Source organism: Paroedura picta, chromosome 15, assembly GCF_049243985.1.
Source record: "Paroedura picta isolate Pp20150507F chromosome 15, Ppicta_v3.0, whole genome shotgun sequence".
Lineage (NCBI taxonomy): Eukaryota > Metazoa > Chordata > Lepidosauria > Squamata > Gekkonidae > Paroedura > Paroedura picta.
This window is the reverse complement of record NC_135383.1, coordinates 7,925,241-7,930,067: the sequence shown is the minus strand read 5'-3', so window position 1 is coordinate 7,930,067 and position 4,827 is coordinate 7,925,241. Positions and strand designations below refer to the sequence as shown.

Below are 4,827 nucleotides of genomic sequence, written 5' to 3'. Positions count from 1 at the left end.
CAGACCTCTGTCCCTGGGCCTTGCTGTTCTCTCTCTTTTATTGGGTTGCCAGGTCCCTTTTGGCCACAATCTCCTTGGGATTTTGGAATGGAGCCTGGGGACGGCAGGGACCTCAGTGGCATGCAACACTGCAGGTGTTATCTCCAGGGGACCGGATTTCCGTCGCCTAGAGATGAGCTGTAACGCCAGGAGATCCCCAGGTCTCACCTGCAGGCTGGCGTCCCTCCTCTTTTGCCTGGTTCACTCCTCAATAAGCTCCACATGTTTCCTTGGCCTTTTGCACACTCTTTTTTTTTTTTTTAAGGAAATTGCCTTGGCCATGGAAATATTTTCACCATGCTAACAGCTGCTCCTTTCTTTAATGAGCCTTTCTTTGCATTCCTAATTTGGGAGAGAATCTTTAAATCCTGCACCTTAGCAGCTTGTTTCTGTCTTGCAGAAGGGCCTCCCCACTGATTGTTTGTATTAATCTCTATCCTTGAAACGGCTACTTAACTCTATTGGCCTCTGTTGCCTTCTGATTTTTTTTCCCCTCTCCTCTCCCCCCCCCCCATCTCTTCTAACTAGGATGAATTGCTCTTCCCTGCTTCATTCCTTATTTCTTAATACTTCGGCACAGCTCCAATTACAGCCGGAATTCATTTGGTCTCAACATTCAGGGGGGGACGGTGACTCGAGATGATGTAAGGGTGCCTGGGAGCAGGGCCATAGACAAAACGGAGAGGCCAGTTGTAGGAAAAGGGCTTTATGGGGTGGAGAAGCTCAGTTGGATGGTCCTGTGTGGCATTGCAGGTTCATATTTAGATCTGGCTTTTCTTCCCAGGTGGGATGCAAAGCAGTTTAGAGCAGGGGTGGCCAAACTGTGGCTCCCCAGATGTCCATGGACTACAATTCCCATGAGCCCCTGCCAGCATGTGCTGGGATTGTAGTCCATGGGCATCTGGAAAGCCACAGTTTGGCCATCTCGGGCTTAGAGCATCGTTTTCCCTTCCCCCATCTTCTCCCAGCAACAACCTTGTGAGGTAGGCCAGGCTGAGAGTCAATGAGTTAACCCAGCAGGTTCCCAAGGGGAGAAGGGGGGATTCAAACCCAGATCTTCCAGGATTCCAGTCTGTCATTCTATCCAGCCAGGCTGGCTCTGGACCCCAAGCAGAATCAAATGGGGCTACTCGTGAGCTAGATAGCAACTCTGCTGTAGCCGAATGTGTGGGACGAAAGCAAAACAGACAAACGGGAACTTGGGTTCAGCAATAAAGTTCTAGATGTCCTATAGGGTGAGGCTCGAACTTTCAGTGACGTCTGATAAGACAGGCGTGTATAAAAGAAGCAAATCCTTTACATGTTTAATCGCAATCGTTAATTAAAATTTAATCACAATTGCATTCATTAAAATGAGTGACGTGCTCGTTTTAATTGCGGGAATATATGAGGGATGTACCCCTTTCATTTTAATTGCAAAGTGTTATGAGCCTCAGGCCAAACTGGAATGCCCCAGGAGAAATGTGCCTAACGTTCTCGGGGGGGGAGGGGGGGCTTTTAAAATAAAATAAAAGACAGATGCAAGAATCTGCTGGTTTAAAACCCGGTCTTCACGCGCAGCAGAATGAGGAGAAGGAGTTCTGAGGTAACACTGAGGTGGTAGAATGAGGAGGAGGAATTCTGGGCTGAGAGGATAAAGTAAAGGAATTCTGGCATAATCTTGAGGTAGTAGAAGGATCTGTCCCATTTCCAACTAGTAGTTGGGCCAGGCCAAAACAGGCCTCGCCCTGCATGCTCTGGTAGTTTTCCATTTGCAAGGAATTACTATCGGAGGGGAATTGTGAACGCTCTTCCTAGAATCTGGTATCCAAAGATACTCTGTGATGTAGCAGTTAAGTGTCAAGCTACGATCTGATAGACCCAGGTTTGAATCTTTACTCAGCAGTAGACGCTTCATGGATTACTTTGGGCAAGTGACATGCCCTTCGCCTTGCCTACCTCACAGGGTTGTTGTGAGGACAAAACGGGACCAAGGAGAAGGCTCTTAATTGCTGGGAGATCCCACAGGGGAGAAAAGCGAGATATAAATGAAGTTAAATTAGCCCGCAATCCCGTGAATTTGTCTGATCGTTTTAAAAGGCGACATCCTGTGGCAGATAAATTCACAATGTCTAACCTGCCACATATCTCATACATTTTAAGAACAACAACTGAGGCTAGCTGCTGTCTATTCAACATCGATGTTAGTGGAGGAGAATTTGAAAACACAAATTCTTTTTTTCTTTTTTTCAATCTGCCTGGCAGGCTGTAAAGAAAGACACGGGTCTCTCGGGAGTGTTAGGCCCAGGTTTTGAAGACGGCTATCCATTTAAGCTTTGAATCAAACAGCAGACCTTTAACGTGATTCTCTCCTCCATCAACTCTATAGGTCTAAACTGTATCATCAAAAATTACACCAGATGGGGCTGGGTTCATGAAAGTATTTTAAACCCGGAGCTCCATCTGCCTCTGTTAAAAAAGAAAGAAAGAGCTACCCATCTCTCAGAGGCTGTTATCTACTCCCCAGCCTCTCCGAGTGAAACTGATTTTATGGTTAACTATGGACCATCTGTTAGTTGCTCCTTTGCAAGGCAAGTCCGCACTTTTATGGTTTATTAATATTTATTTAGCCTCTTGAAAGTGCAATCTCGTTTCAGGAAGTGGACAATATCTGAAGCCACCAAGTTTTCGATTTCACCCTTCCCTCAGCCGGAAACTCTTTGCAAATCAAAGGGGGTCTCGGGCAAAAGGCATTCTCCTCTGCAAATGGAAGGAGGTATTAAGCTGTGAAGTATTGACAATATTCTAAAAGGTTCCCTTGTTCCAAAATTGCAACTTGGGTGGGTGAGTGGGCGAGGGGGCCCAGTTCACATTTCTTTGCAAACCATCAAGGTGAGTCTCCAAGATAATCCAGAGCACTCAGCTTTCTGAGATGAAATAACTGCAAACATTCCTTTGCTCATTTCTATTTCACATAGCTTGGTATGTTGCAGTTGTTCCCTCCTTCCTCTAATACTGTCAGTATTTGAATATAAGGTCACAGGGGCAGAGAGATCTGTGGCTTGGTTGGTCTATCAGCCTCCAGCAAACATCATATAAATTGATGGTAAGCCCATATAATAATAATAAAACTCAACCCAAGGTTACCTGCTTTGTATCATGCTGTGAAGCTGCCGCTGCGGAGTCACGTAATGTTCACAAACATTCCACTTGCTCAGGCAATGAGGTCACCAGAGTGTCTGGCTGCTGTGAAGTTGGCCTTCACACCCGTAAGGTTTAGAATTTGGGTCTTTATAAACACAATGAGCGCTGAAATTGTCAGGTTGAAATGCTAGGCTTCTGCGGTGTGATCACACAACACAGGCCGCCCTGAGGAAGAGAGCATTTAAAAAAAAATGAAATACGCTGCTATGATTACTTCTCCTTCAGCAGACTCCTCCACACTCTGTTAGCACCTGGGCTTTGGCTTTTAGCATTGTTATATCGCCTGAGCGAGAGGCTCTTTTCCCCATCCCGATATTTTCTCCCTAAAATACACACAACATAATGCTGTCATCTGGCAAAAAACTATACCTGTGGCTGTTAGGGCGCATCAGACCTGTGCATAGGGCCATGAATTGGAACTGCTAAGCATCTCTTGGCCTCATTTCCCACTGCCCAAGCAGCAGCAGGGGGAAATATTTTTTTTTAAATGCCAGAAACTCTATGGTTTTAACCTCTGGCATTGCTGGAACAAAACAGAGGCAGGCATCGTCTGTACAGTGGCCCGTAAGAACTCATACGCGAAGTTGCTGTAGACCAAATCAGACCATTAAAGTCAGTACGTAAAGCAGCTCTCCGGCATCTCAGGTTGAGATCTCTCACGTCACCTCCTGCCTGGTCCTTTTTAAACCAGAGAAACTGGACCTTCTGCATGCAAAGCACAGAGCCATGGTTTCCCCCAAACTAGACCTGCTGCTATAGTTTGGGATACAGTCCTGGAAGTTCACCTGGCCTTGACCAGGGTCAGGGCCTTTTCAGTCCTGGCCCCAACCTGGTGGAATAAACTCCCGGAAGGGCTGAGGGCCCTGCAGGAACCATCCCCACTTTCTTGGGGTACTCTCTATCAAATCTCCTACTGAGGAGTGGGAATTCCAGGGCTTACACATCTCTGCAGACATCCAAGAATGCACCGAGAATCAGTTGCCAAAATAACAGCTGCCCGGACAGGCCCTTGGAAGTCCAATTTCCAGGAAGAAAATTAATGTTTCAAGTTTCTCACTGTCTTTCTCACTTGCGAGTCACCCAAATAGGTTTTCTCCCCGTTTCTTTAAAGTATCTGTTCTATATGCAGATCAGCTGGTTAATTCTTTTTTCTTTTCTTTTTTTGCCAATGCATTTTGATCTGACTAAGAAATGCCCCGCCTTGGACGCTGCTTTCAACGCATGACGGCCATTCTGCTGCCTGTCTCATGCAAGAGGTCAGCGGCGCAGTTGCATGGGCATTGTTTCCTTCACCGGGAATCCTAATCGAGACCGGCGTCTGCGTGCAAAGAATCCCACTTAATTGTACAAAGCCAGTGCGAAACGGAGACTGCTTGTGCGTGGAGAGAGAGAGGAAAGCAAACAGATGTACGAATGGGCGGCTTTCAGTCTATCAGGCCTCGTTCTTGGCTTTGACGCAAGGTTTCATAGGGTGGGCTGTGGCTCAGTGGTAGAGCATCGGCTGGATATTCAAAAAGTAACAAGTTCTATCCCCAGCATCTCTCTTTTTAAAAGGGGGCTTAGAAGGTAGTAGAAGAAGAGTTGGTTCTTAGATGCCACTTTTCT

At 46.4% G+C, this 4,827-nt stretch overlaps 1 long non-coding RNA gene across 1 annotated transcript; it reads right to left on the bottom strand.

Moving 5' to 3' along the window:
- Nucleotides 1–2,696: 2,696 nt before the first annotated feature.
- On the bottom strand, nt 2,697–3,671 carry LOC143824704 (uncharacterized). The gene is made up of 3 exons (XR_013226837.1): nt 3,592–3,671; nt 3,166–3,387; nt 2,697–2,778 (listed from the first exon to the last, which is right to left on the bottom strand). It is a non-coding gene; the product is annotated as an uncharacterized LOC143824704 (long non-coding RNA).
- Between the last annotated feature and the right edge of the window lie 1,156 nt (nt 3,672–4,827).